This window comes from Eptesicus fuscus, chromosome 10 (assembly GCF_027574615.1).
Source record: "Eptesicus fuscus isolate TK198812 chromosome 10, DD_ASM_mEF_20220401, whole genome shotgun sequence".
In the NCBI taxonomy this organism is placed as follows: Eukaryota; Metazoa; Chordata; class Mammalia; order Chiroptera; family Vespertilionidae; genus Eptesicus; species Eptesicus fuscus.
The window spans coordinates 48749596-48764979 of record NC_072482.1 but is presented as its reverse complement, the minus strand read 5'-3'; positions in this window follow the sequence as shown (position 1 = coordinate 48764979).

Sequence of the window (15384 nt, the reverse complement as noted above, 5' to 3'; positions counted from 1 at the left end):
CCAATGGGCCTCATAAACAGAAAGACAAAAGCACAAGCCATGTGGGATGAAAGGAGTGTGAGACGCAGAGGGAAGGCAGCAGAACTGGGAAGGAAGCAAAGGGATACTCGCGGAACAAAAATGAATAAAACATTCTGAGCAATAGTGGCTCGTTCTAGTTTTTTAAGTGAGTAACAAGGAAAAGATATTGATATTAGAACTTTATTTAACAGTCGAATTTTGTTAGATATACCTATGCATATATTTATGGTTAAATTAATTGTATCACAATATACTCTATGTTTCTGATTTCATTTTTTTTTGTTTTAAATCACTCCAATTAATTTAGCCACGTTATTCATAAAGTTCTGAGTTAAAGACACATACCCCACCCCTCAAGTATTCCAGACACACCGGACTTTCAGTGTGAAAATCAGGACAATCCTTAGGCAAACTGGGGAAGTTGTTCATCCTCCACAGGTGTGAACAGTTTGAATCTCAGGAACCTGTTTTCCTCACATAAGTAGGCAGGTACATTTTTTTCTAATTGTGAACTATTATTTCATTTGAACAAGGGGAAGAGTAGGGCAACTAATTATTTACTTGGAGGAATAATGAGAAGGAAGAGAAATATTTGAAAATTCTACGAGTGACTCATTCAGCTTCTATGTATATTATCATACTGGTGTTTTGTTTTGTTTTGTTTTGTTTTGTTTGACCATGTTAACTGTTCTGGTTCTATAAGATCTCAAGTCACTACATTTGTTTGTAAGTTTTAATCACCTTTTAGCACAAAGAAGCCCTGCTGTTAGGGCATCTGGTCAGTTTCTCATCTTTATGAAATGAAGGGAATACAGGTTTCCACCCACATCTCCCGCCCAGTTGGTTCAGTCGCTCGGTGTTGCCATTCTGTGCAGCAACTGTATTGCTTTGTAATTAAAGCTCTGGTGAGTTAAGTCCATCAGGCTCAATAACGTGTAGATCATGAAAGAAAAAAAATATCAAGAGAAATTTTCTTCACCACATGAGTCAAGTAGCTCAGAAAGAAAGAGAACAAAGACATAACCCTGAAAGTGCACTTACCTTTCACGGTTGTTTCTTAGAGTCCCATTGATTTATTTGAGCCTGGCAGGATGTTCCTTTTTTAAAAGACCTAATTTACTAACAGTGTGGGATTTTCCAAGTTTTTCACTCCCCTCCGATTACATTTTCATTTGCTCTAGTAATAAAGATCACTAAGGAAGAGGCATCACAGTTGAACCCAGAGCGGGAGTCTCTCTAAGGCAGAGACATTTCCATATATCTTTTTGTCTTGTATGGAACCTCTTCAGGGTCTTTCGGTCCAAAAAATGGAGAGCAATTCAGCACTCATTGCAACTTACTATCAATATTGACTTCCTTCCCTTTTTTTTGTGCAGTTGAGGAAGTTGTGTCTAACAGGTTTTATTTTTTAATAGGCCAGATTAAATAACCATCCTAACTCAGCAGAAAAAAACACAATCTGTAATTGTTCTGCTTTTTTCAGCACTGTAGGTCCTACTAGGATTAAATTTTATTTCTTTATTTTGAACTTGGGGGTGAAAAGGTTTGAGCAGGGTAACTCCAACTCAGAATAGGGACACTATATAATGTGTCATCTAAACCGGCACTTTTCAGAGTGAAAGGGGATGTTATTAATAATTATGCTTGCATACTTGGTGCAAACCAAGTTTATCCCAGGCAAACCAGGACTTGCAGTCATGCTTGATGGCCTCTAGAGGGAGTATCAGAGTTCTCAACTCCAAACTGAGAAAAGGAAGGGAGTAGAGGGTAGGGAGGCCCTCTTGGCGAGGCTTGGTTCATCCCACTGGCAGTAGCTCCCCACCAGTTGTCCCCATGGCTCTGGGGTTTGCTCACTGGAAGCTGCTTTCTTTTTAATTTGCCATTGTAGTTACACCTGAAGGGAAATTCGAAAATATGTCTTCCGTGGGGGCTGAGCAGATTTCTCAGCCTGCTTCTAGCCAGTACAAGGTGGAGAATGCATAATGAGTTACTGTATCTTTTAGTCTGGTGGTTCTTCAGACCATGCGGTTCTCTTAAGAACTTGAGGTAACTTTTTATCTACGTATTTGGTTACAATTAGCTCTGCATATAAATAGTCAAACCCCACATTTTAAATACAACAACTTTCTCTTTCTCTCTCTCGATTTGTTTTGCTAGCAATTTGAGTTGATCTTTTGTTGTTGTTGTTAATCATCACCCTAGGATATTATTTCTATTGATTTTTTGAGAAAGTGGAAGGGAGGGAGGAAGGGGGAAGAAGAGAGAGGTAAGAGCTAGAGAGAGGAACATCAATGTGAGAGAGACACATTGATTGGTTGCCTCTTATATGCACCTCGACTGGGGCCAGGACCAAACCTGCAACTCAGGTATGTGACCTTGACCAGGAATCAAACCTGTTACGTTTCAGTGTTCAGCCAACACTCTAACCACTGAGATTTCTGGCCAGGGCTATTACTTTTTTTTTTTAGGATAGCTATACTTTTAGTTTCTTACTTGAGTCATTTTAACTAATTCAAAGGATTTGTTGGGTACCTAGCTGCTCATGCATCCTTCCTTCCTTCTTTCCTTCCTCCCTTACTTTTTTAAGTTACAAAAATGCCTTGATTTTCTCCTTATTCTCAGGGAGACTATCAGCCATAGTTTTTCAAAGTCCTTCTTGGTTATATCTTAGATTTTGGAAATGGCAACCAGTTAAATCTTCTACCCCACATTTCCTGGAATGTCAGGACTTTCTCAATTGTTTTCCAAATGTGTTTGCAATCTTTTCAAGTCTTTCCTGAACCCATTTCATTTTGTAGTGCCTTGTCTAATGCAACCCACTCAAGCTATTAATATCCTGTATTCCCACTTCTACAACCAAAGCCAAAATATATATTAGATACATCATCTGCTTTCTAAGATACAGCAGATGATAGTTTTACTAATTGTTTTCCCATGCAAGCAGGTCACCATCTTTCCAGCCTTCATTAATAATTTCTTCACCACCTACTATCTGACACTCAAAAACATATATATCTCTATATATAGATAGATATAGATATATGTATAATATATATATATATAAATATATAGATATTTAGATATTTGATTAGAACAGTATTTCACTTTTGGGTATCCCTTTTTGTATAATAAGCTTAGCTAAATCAGATTGTGGTAATAAATGACACCACAAATCTCAGTGGCTTCACAATAAGCATTTATTTCTTACTCATGCTACTTGTCCATCATGAGTCAGTTTAACTCCTCAATCCAGAGCCCAGAGTAATGGAGCATCCCTTATCTTGGACATAGATGAGTAGAATAGTGGATTAACCAGTAGTTCTTAAAGCTTTTGCAGGATAGTGTCACATGCCACTTCCTCTCATTTTTCATTGGCTAAATCAACAGAATGGGATGACTATTTCTTCATCAGAATGAGCCCCAAAAAGAAGTTTCAAATTTGGGGAAAATAGGGTTATGATGTCATTAACTGTTCCTCCCTCCCTCCACCCACCCCAGCTACCATTTCATCCCATGCTCTCCCTTTGTGAACTGTCCCAACTCTATTTTCTTTGTTCAACAAGATAGGCTCAAAATATTATGGGCAGGTAATAAGTGAGCATATTTAATATAAAAGAATTCACTCATGCTTATTTATCAGAAGTCAAACTTCCTATCATGCATTTGATAAGCTAAATATAAATGAAGGGAAGAAAAGAAGGAATATAGTTAAATACACTATGAACCAATTGCATATTTTATCAACTAAATGAGTAACAATGTATAATTTTACATGTATGTTTGTATCAGAACAGTCCCATCACTTTTAAATTAATGAGCGATGGTGCAGTGTGATGTAAATGTTTGGATTTGAAACCATGGAATTGTAGAACGGAATTTCCAGCTTTAGTATTTATTAGCTGTGTACTTTACTTAGGGAAAAAAAAATTTGTGAAACCAATATGCACCATTATACAAATTGGAGAAGGGATAAGATTCTTACTAAAACTATTTCATTTTTGAATTAATGATTTAGTTCACCAACATTATTGTCAAAGCCTCACCTTTAGTTGCTTCAAAAACAGGGACCAATAGAACCCGGCAACATAAGAAAAGAGGAGACTTGAAGACTTTTCTGGAAATTCCAGCACCAGACCATCACGGGGAGCACTTTTTCCAAGTCCTGTAAAGCATGGTAGAAGCTGGAATTTCAGGATGAGGCAAACGAGGAGGCCATTAGCATGTACTTTATTGTTTATTTATTTATTTAATAGGTTTTTATTGATTTGAGGGAGAGAGAGAGAGAGACATCGATTGACTGCCTCCTGCTCACCCTCTGCCAGAGATTGAGCCTGAAACCCAGGCATGTGTCCTCACTGGGAATCGAACTGGTGACCTCTTGGTGCATGAGACAACATTCAGCCAAGTGAGCCACCCTGGCCACGGCAGCGTGTACTTTAAAACCTCTGGTGCCCAGAGGAGATGGGAAATCTTTACCCAAAGGGCCAAGTTGGATTGCTGGTAAGCACACAGTTTGTCTTAGATAATGACAAGAAAATATATTAGGAATTTATTGGGTAGCTAATAGCCAGGTTGTGATTAATCGCTGAGAAAATTGACACTCCGGGAGGAGGGCCCTGAGATTTTTTTAAAAATTCAGTAACAGAAGCAATGCCTTCCTTTTATTTTACAAAAGATGCAGCCAGTAGGAGAGACAAGTTAAAAACCACATACATAAGATAGAATGGTTCTGGGAGTGACATAGCACTGCATCTCTCTCCTCTTCACCACCGTCTTCCCCAGAAACAGCCCCATATCACAGGAAGGTAATGTGGGAAATGAAATGTAGTTTCAACTCTGTGTGGACTGAACAGGCACCTTAGAAATAAAAGCATAAAGTTGCTCAGCAACCTAATTTTATTTTTGGGGACTTCCAGTTAGTTTAGAAATCACGAAAGAGAGAACTTCAGGCCATCCTTAATATTTATGCTTTTGTTTTTCTAATTTTGTACAGGTGAAATAGTTTGATGTAGAATTGTGCCATAAGCTTTAATCAAGTACTCTTTGGAACTTTCCAGAACTGATCCTTTGCTGCCATTGTAAAACCAGGACACAACACCAGTCCTCTGGCATATCCCCATTCCATAGGCAGTTCATTCAGATTCTTTAAATTCCCTGGAAGTGCTTGGGTAGACCTGGCACCATGACGTTATTTAAAATGTCCAGATGATGTTTTTTATGGTCTTATTGCCCATCTTGGTTTTCTTTTCTTTTCTTGTTCTTTATCTTTATATTGCCTTAATTGCTAGATTATACATGTATAAACGTGTCAGCTTTTCTTTATAGACAATTCAGTTAAGAATTCATCTTCAGTTTTATAAATAAGCCATTCTTTTATATAAAATATATAAATGTAGAATAAGCTATTCATAGTGTTCACAATTCTCTATACTTATCTAAGTGTGACTTCTCTTCCCATACCAACCTATGTAGGTATAATTAAATTTCCTATCAGAGAAGAACTTGATTTAAATCATAACTGGTGCAGTGATAAATCAATCACAAAAAGATTATTAGGTTTTTTGTTTAATCCTTGGGGTTATTCTAGACATTTCTTTCTTATGTTAGAATTATTATTATTATTATTAGTATTAGTAGTAGTAGTAGTAGTAGTAGTATAGCTTTAGAGGGTAGCCTGTCCTAATTAGATTATTGATGGGTTGGCAAACTCTAGGAAGAGGTGGAATTTCCTTTCTAACAATACTTTGTGAACAATATGGGCATCATGAAGTGGGGAGAGAGTGAGTGGGTAAGAGGGGGAGGTTCTATTTTTCACAGAGCAGTTTTCCCTGGAGCTTACATGCTGTTTCCCATCAGTGCTTCAAACCAGCAGGGTTTTTAGAATGAGTTGCAGTATTGCAGATGTTTCAAGCCATTAACATATGATTTGAATACCATTGTGGTAGGATTTGCTACAGATAGAGTTTTGATTTGCACACTGGAAGTTAAATGTCTCTCCATTAATCCAGCATTGTATTATTTGGTCCCAGAAAAACCAAAGACTTAGTTTGCTACACTTTGTACTCAAATACAAGAGAGGTGACAAGGTTTGACATGTGTCAGTCCTTTCCACACCAAGTACGTGAGAAGATTCCCTAGGAGGTTGTTAGCTGGGTACTACATCTATTTGTGAAGTGGATGATAAACTATTGTTCCTCTTGTTTCGTGACCTCTAGGGAGAGGAATGCAATTTGCACAGTGCAGTGGTAATAACCAATGTGACATTTTCAAAGGAATCTAATCATGGAATCTAAATATTCATACCCAGGGCCTCTGCTGAGAGTTTTTTTGTTTTTTTTTAAAGTGCTCTTTGAATAGAAAAACACATTGTATGCCTTCAGATAGGTAAATATTATACTTTTAAGCATCTGGTTCATGGAGCACTATTTCTGCAAGTTACTTTGGAACATACTGTACTAGTCATCATATATTGTTAGCTGACCATACAATGTGTCAAGCAACCTTTGAGAAGACACCATTCATAATTTCACAGACACAGAATCTTAAATTGGCATCATCCTATGCAAAACAGGTGGTACAGTCAGTCTACATGGAATAGATTTTTTAAGTTGTTAACATTATAAACTATGTTTGGAGGAAATAAAAATAAAATACTACCAGAAAGCTAGAAATTCATGTGCTCTGATGAACAGAGGTGGAGTCTCAATTCTGCATTTATGGGGATCCCATTAGGAAAGTTTTATTATATGAGGATCTCCTCCTATGAGCTGTAAAGAATTTCATTGGAATTCCAGGCTAGAGTCTATATATTTAGGATCATTGATGGGGAGAGACCTTTCTACTCTCTTCACTGTCCTTGGCGACTGGCTATCAGTATAAAAACATATTTATCTTCAGTCTCAAGTCATTTTCTTTCAAGGGACCTGTATGCTGGATTATTCAAAAAAAAATCAGGAAATAGTATTAACATGAGGAAAAAGATGCTTTCCAACTACTCCTTTTTAAAAACCATACGTTGTTTTTTTTTCCTCAATTTATGTTAACAAGGAAGAATTTGAAATTTTAATGTGACTTGACCCTAAGAAATGCTGCCTACAAAACAGCTAGAGGGTGTGTGCTATTTCTACAAGTCACTTAGCATCAAGAAAGGTAGCATGTATACCCTGACCTAGCTCTACTAATGAACCTTGAGGCCAGGCAAAAAAGTGTGGTCTTGAAAGAGATAACATTTCCTTTCCTGGAGCCACTTTAGATTAAGGGACACATGGAGTCTAAGGAGATTGTACCATAATCAAGGTGCAGAGCTGCTCTTGGGTTTGCTATTGCTTGAGAGGAAGAATATCCTGCAAATGGGATGGGTGGACGTAGTGGATGATGACAATCTAGAAATGAGAGAATGGGAGTCCCTGATAATCAAGCTGGGGCATCAGAACTGTCGACTGGTTTGATGGAATAGAAGTTAGGGAATAAGAATAGAGAAAAGCTGGAATGAGCTAAATGAGATGAAATGCTTAGTTCAGGAACGTGGAACATGTTGCTAAGAGCCTAGAACAACAACGTTAATGTATAGTGTTCCTTTTGGAACATTTGGTAAGATGCTAGCAATTTACAATGCATGTAGCTGCAAGGACAGCAGTTTTGACCTGAAGCAGAGGTATGGCTCTGCAACCCAGACAGCAAAGGGCTTTTTCCTTCGAAGGACAAAAGTCATACTAAGGGATTTGTTGAACTTCAAACTAGAAATTGTCTTTATAACTATGCTTTCATTTTTATCCCCGTGGGTTTTTACAGCTCGAAGTTACAGGGCCTTCTCTTCCCAGCTCTGGAACCCTGGGCTGGGGGTGTGGTATGGAGCTGGGACCCCTTGCTCCTCCTGGGAGGCTCCTGATTAAAAAAGCACCACCTGTGGGTGTCAGACCAGCCCGTTCCTGTTCTCTACCCCTCCTACCAGTCTCAATGTGCTTTCTTCTTTACTCCTCTAGTTGCAGGACTTCCATTTCGCCAACTTTGAATGATGGTTGTTCTGTATTTCAGTTGTAATTTTGATGTGGTTGTGGGAGGGGGCGAGTACAGGTGTTTACTTATGCCACCATCTTGGTTCTTTATAAGTTAACACTTTATGCAATTAAACTTTTCCATCTGATGAAATGGTATGCCATACAGTAAAATTCTGTGTTTAAAAAATATTCCTTAATATTGCTAGCAAATTTATATTATTCTTTCTTTGTAACCAAATATTTCTTTTTATATTATCTCAAGGGTATCTCTCTCTCTCTCTCTCTATCTATCTATCTATCTATCTATATATATATATATAATGGAGGAATATGCAGATTTGTCCAGGATGCCATCACATCATGACCGTTCACAGGGTGGGCGGGGCTGCGGGGCTGCAGGACGGCACTCCGGGTCTAAGGGCGATTCTATCCCGCCCAGGCAGACGCCCCGAGGCCCACAGCCAAATCCCCATGCCGACCTGGGGTTTACTAAACTTTACTGGACTGCTCCCCACACCCTCGCCCCCTGCCCCAGGACCGCGCTGCCTGTAGCAGGGCTCACTGCCAGCATCCTGACAGGCGGGCGGCCAAGGAGATCCAAGTGGGGCGCAGGCTGCAGGGAGCCATGGAGGGGCGGGGCCGCCGAAGGCAAGCTCCTGGGGTTCTGAAGAGAGCACCTGAAGGAAGAGGAAGCTTCGGTGAAGTGACCTACCAGGAGGCAGGTGGCCCAAAGGGTGCAGAGTGGTGCCGAGGCAGGGTGCACTGGACGGGGCTCGGGCTGGGGCCTGGGGCCAGCGGACGGGGATCTGCCTCGCAAACAGAGAGCGAGGTTCTACAGTGGTCCCAAGACACAGGTCGGCCTGGCGGGAAATGCCAGCATGGAAGGATGCCCTGGCAGAGGGGTGCAGACCTGCAGCCCTGAGGTGGGGGTTGAGGGGCGGCGCCACCTCAGTGGAGGGGTGTCACACTGCCGGGTACCCCACTGCGGAGGTTCAGCGAAGCTCCCAGTATTAACCAGGCCTCGCCGTGGCCTGCACACTTGAGAGGCCACGACTCCTGCTCCCGCCTTGGCCCAAAGGCAAGCCTGTGCCCACCCCACTCCCAGTTCCCATCCAGCCCCACCCCGTGGTGTCGCACACCTGCACGGTGAGTGCGAAGCTGCCACCTGCTCCCTAGTAGGGGAGGTAAAGAATGGGGGCGAGGGCAGGGGAGAGGAAAGAATGTGGAGCATCCATGATGAAGAGGTGCTTGAGAATGAGGCTTGGAAGCCTCACGGGAGGTTTGTTCTGTTTGCCCCGCAGCTGACCCTTAGGATAGGAGGAGAGTGCAGTTGTGAGGGCTCCCTGTGCGCTGAGTCCAGTTCCACAGCCAGCTGGAATTGGCCTCAGTTCCTGGTCTGTAAAATGGATTAAGCGTGTCCCAGTGCCTTCACTGAGCTTTGAGGGCCAATTGAAATCCTATATAATAAAGAGGTAATATGCAAATTGACTCATGCCCTCGCACAAGATGGCCACCCCCATGTGGTCACAAGATGGTCACCCCCATGTGGTCACAGATGGCTACCCCCATGAGGTCACAAGATGGCCACCGCAAGATTGCCAGCAGGGGAGGGCAGTTGTGGGTGACCAGGCTGGCAGGGGAGGGAGGGCAGTTGGGGGTGATCAGGCCAGCAGTGGAGCAGTTAGGGGGCAATCAGGCTGGTAGGCAGGCAAGCATTTAGAAACCAGTGCTCCCGGATTGTGAGAGGGATGTCCGACTGCCAGGTTAGGCCCAATCCCTGTGGACGGCATCGGGCCTAAACCAGCAGTCGGACATCCCCCGATTGCCAGTCCAAGATTGGAGAGGGTGTAGGATGGGCTGAGGAACACCCCCTACCCCCATGCACAAATTTTGTGCACCAGGCCACTAGTCCTATATAATAAAAAGGTAATATGCAAATCGACCAAATGGCAGATGCTCAAAGCAGGAGCTTCCCCCTGGTGGTCAGAGCACTCCCACAGGGGGAGCGCTGCTCACCCAGAAGCCCTGAGTTGGGCTTATGGCTGGCGAGTGCAGCAGCAGTGGTGGGAGCCTCTCTTGCCTCCGTGGCAGCACTAAGGTTGTCCAACTGCTGGCTTAGGCCGGCTCCCCAAGCAAGTGGGCCTAAGCCAGCAGTTGGACATCCTCTGAGGGCTCCCAGACTGCGAGAGGGCAAAAGCCGGGCTGAGGGACAACCCCCCCCAGTGCACGAATTTTGTGCACCAGGCCTCTAGTTATTTCTATGAAGTGTCAAATGTTTATTTTTTAAAATTAGACAATAAAAGAAAATATTAAAAAGTAAGACACTTACTTACTTACTTAAGGTGGTAAGACACTACCACCTTACCACAAATAATAACCTTTCCTAATATGTATCAAACATCTTTTCAGCCACTTATCTCTACAGACTTACATGTTGAAGTATAGACAGAAAGACATGAAAACCAAATTAATATTATAAAAAAGGGTACATGCTATATATAGATTTTAATAAAAATATCACATTACACTTAATTTGGGTGGTTGTTGTTGTTGTTGTTTGAAGAAAAAACACAGATGTGAAACTGAAAGAACCTAGATTGTGTTTTACCAAGAAAATATACTACTGTCTAAAATATGTATCTTAGATGAAATTAAAGAATATGAGTCAAGAACATAATGAGTTAAGATCATTCTGTTGTTCTTTGCACTGCATGTATCCTTTGTAATGTTAATTGACCTCTTGCTCATAGAAATTGATTTCTAGTTCTTAGATACTTTCTTTTTCTCTCCTTCTGTAATCCAGATATGATTTTTCAAAATGTATCACATCTAGATTTTGTTCTGCAAACATAGCACCTGCTGTTTTATTTAAGTTCTATATTTAAAATGGATCTAAGTTTCACACTCGGTTTAAACCATGGTTTCTTCTTTCTTGGGTTATATATTTTGATTCAACTGACTTACATGCCAAGTGGTTTCTCAATAGGGACCCCTGGGTGGTATTTCCCTGAGTTATTTCATCTTTAAAATGTCTGTCTGTTGATTTATACCTTGAATGACAATTTTGCTAAGCATAATACTCATGGATCAAATTGTCTTCTCAGAACCGGAGACATTGTTCAATTTTCTTTGGCATAGAAAATTGCTGTGCCAAAGTTTGAAGCAATCTCTATTTTTTTCTTCTTGTAGCTGATCTTTTATTCTTTCTACCAAATCTTTAAATAATTTTCCTTATTCTTAAATTTAAAAAAAACACATAAATATTCTTATTAATTGTTTTGTTTCTTTTCTGTTTGAAAACAAGTTATTCTTTATATTTTTAATGTGGCACATTTCTCTATTATGCCTCTAAATATATTTTCTATTCAACATGTCAAGTTTTCTGTTGATTTTTCATTTTATCTGTCTCTCCACACTTATTCATACATACACGTGTGTAAGTATATGCAAATGTTAATATATATTATATAAATAATATACATATGAATATGCGTGTCAACAATCCTCTGTAACTATTTAAATAATTACATTTTTTCTATGTTCATTGTTATTATCTCAAGCCTTTTACCTATGTGTATAATTTGGTTTTAACTGTACCTTATCAATAATTGCTGTACCCAATTATTAATTAGTTTTAATATTTTTTAAAATATATTTTTATTGATTTCAGAGAGGAAGTGGGGGAAGAGAGAGATAAAAACATCAATGATGAGAGAGAATCATTGATCAGCTGCCTCCTGCATGCCCTACACTGGGGATTGAAACTGCAACACAAGCATGTTCCCTGATCAGGAATCAAACAGTGACCTCCTGGTTCATAGGTTGATGCTCAACCACTGAGCCACACCGGATGGGCTAATTCATTTTATAATCACAATGTTTCATTCTAACTTTTCATCAAAATTTGCTGCTTTGTAATTTCCCTGTTTCATTGAATTCATATTTTTCTTAGACTCCTTTAGCATGCAGATTATCTAGGCTTATTTGTATTATACTTTATAAAATATGTATGTACCATATTATATGTTTACAGAGTTACAGTGTCATGTTTTTTGCAATTCCTTGTTTTAATTAATGAGCAGATATGCTAATTGCTTTATTTGTCATAGAAATATTTATGAATTTTTTTGACATCCATCACATCAGAAAAGCATTAAAGCATTGTTTGGGGACAGATACAGCTTTAAATCCACTTTCTGTAGCTCTGTGGGGCCAGGGGAGGGGGAAGGGGGAATAAAGAGAAGTGTGCTGGGATTTTCCTGTGCCTTGTCATTTGTGCATCTCTTACACCAAACACCTGCAGCACTCCACTAAACCTCAGCTACTAAGATTTTGGTTTCTTACTTTTGTTTATACTTTTTGAATTATGGCATAAGGTTGCATACTTTTTCCTTTTTTTTTGGTGTGGTGAATTTTTACTATTTAAATTAAAATAATGTAATATGTATTGAGATTCAAAGGTCTAAATTGTTTCTATTTAGCACAGAGCTCTTCTAAAATAAATGATTTTTCTAGATTTCTCTATTATCCTTAACAACTTGTTAAATTTTTCTGTTTTAATGTTTCTTTATTCATTCATTTTGTTTCCTGATTGAAACAATTAAAAGTACAGATAATCTTTATAAGCAGTGAAAAAGGAATTCTGACAAATCTTAGGTACATTAGAGAGGTCATAAAGTTATTATAAACAACTCAATGATGGTGAATTTAATTTTCACATATAGATTTTCAAATATAGATTATAAGGTTAAGTTGCTAAGACAATACAGTTGACCAAAATTAATTTTAGAAAAATAGAAATTATACTGACTATGTATTTTATATTTTAATATCTATTATTAAAAGCTTCCCAAAAGCAGGGGGCAAAGTCCAGTACTCAGAGATGAATTATTATTCTAGGAATGTAAGATTAGTTCAACAGTTGAAAAATTAGTTTAATTCACTACATTAATAGTATAAAGAAGGAAAATCATATGATTATCAGAATATGTGTACAAAAAGCATTTGATAAATATTGATATCCATTCAGGATAACTTAGCAAACTAGAAATAGAAGTGATTTTTTAAAAAATCTTATAAATGTTATCTACATAAGCAATGCAAATGTCCTATCTAATGATGAAATATTGAATTTTTTCCCTTTGAGATAGTACTAAAACAAGGACTTTTGCTTTTTTATCAAATTCATTTCAATATTACATATAGGTTCACACTCAGTGTTTTGCAATTTTATGAATATTTGTAGGCAGATACATCTTTGCTGTGTGTGGGGGTGTGTACTGTACTTTGGCCAAAGCACCCTGCCCTCAACCAGTTGTGACACCAAAAACTGTCCTTAGACATTAGCAGTGTCCCCTGGGTGTAGGGTGGGGATAGTTACCCCCAGTTGAGGACCACTGTTCTCCCAGTGCACTTATATTAGGAAAAAAAGTGTGTGACTTGGAAAAAAAAATATTTAGTATCTGTTGATGGTGTGTGTGTAAGTAGCAAATTGCAACTAATTTTATAGGTTAAATTAATATGTGAGTTTAGGAAGATTCCTGGATTCAAGATAAATACATCAATATTTATTTTACTCCACTATAATAAAGGAAATAAAATTTTAAATGTTGCCATTTTTAATAATACCAACATTTGTAAGTCTGATAAGTGGTGTGTTCATTCTCTGAAGAGGATGATAAAATTTAAAAAAAATTAAAAGACCCAAATTAATAGGAAGATATATCATGTTCACTGTCTATAAGACCCTATCAAAAATAATTTCAATTCTCTGTAAATAGATTTATAGATTCAATGAAATTCCAATAGAAATGCTAGCAGTGTGTGTGCGTGTGTGTGTGTGACTTGACATTCTGAATATAAAATTAATAAAAAAACAGAAATGAGCCAAGAACAGAAAAGACCCTTGTGACAGAAGGATGAGGTGAGGAAAGATTTACATAACCAAATATCAAGACATTATAAAGTTATAATAATTAGAGATGATATTGATACAAAATTAAGAAATTTATGAATGGAACATAATAGACAGCCTATATACTAGTATAAACCCACATGTATTTGGCCACTTGGTTTATAGCAATGGTTGTATTACACAGCAATTAGAAAAGAACAGTTTTCCCAATAAATAATATAGGATCTATTGAATATCCATAGTGGAATAAAATTAAACTTGGCCTCTATCTTACATCATATAGAAAATCAATTCCTAGTGTATTGTAGATCTAAATTTAAAAGCTAACCAATAACATTCCTATAAGAAAATACAGGGCAATATTTTTATGACCTTGGGATAAATGTAGATTGCTTCCACAGAACACAAAAAGCACCTACCTTAAAGGAAATGATTGTTCACTTGTACTAAATAAAAATTAAGAATATCTCTTTATGAAATGTTAAGAGAGTAAAAAGGCACCTGATGGAGCAAGAGAAGATATTTGTAAAGTGTGTAAGTGACTTAGGGGTTGTGTACAAATTATGTAAAAACTTCAAAGATCAATATGTAAAAGATTGAAAATGATGCAAGGCACAAACAGGCACTTGACAAAATAAATATATGAAAGGGAATTAATCTTAAATTAGTTGTGAAGAAACTGCAATTGTTAAAACTGAATGAGATAGTATTATGTACCTACATAAATGGCTCAAATCAAAGAACTGACAATATTAAGTATTGACAAGGACGGGAGCAATGGGGACAACAATACACTAAAACTTATGGAGATTTCAATTGGCACATCTACTTATTAAAAGGCTTGATAGTAACTACTAAAGTTTGTATACATGTGGTACAACTTAGCAGTTTTATTTAAAAGTATATATTCTACAAAAAGCTTTTCACCTATGCACTTAGATGTAAGTACAATGATATCTGTAGCAACATGAATAACAATGGCCAAAAAGCAATGAGATAATTCACAAATCCATCAATAGTAGAATAAAAATATAAATTTTGATTATTCATGTGGTTCATTTACACAACAATAAGGAGAATAAGTAACAGCTATGAAAGTGAATGAATGACAGTTTTATGCAGCATGTATACTTCTGATTATACAATGTTTCCCCAAAGAAGATAGATTAAAAAAAGAATACCTACTATACAATTCCATTAACATAAAGTTGAAAACAAGCAAAGTAAATCTTTAGTGTTAGAAATTATACTAATAGTTCTCCTTGAGTAATTAAGGACATAAAGGATTTAAATAATAACTCTTGGGTGAAGACATACTTTCCTGAGAATCTGAAGAATATATCTTGAATTTTCTCAGAATGTACAAGTCTGTTTCTGAGGGAAAATATTAGAGAAGTAAAAGGGGATGTTAATGAAAACATCCCTTGAGAATTAAAAATAGATGTATTTCAC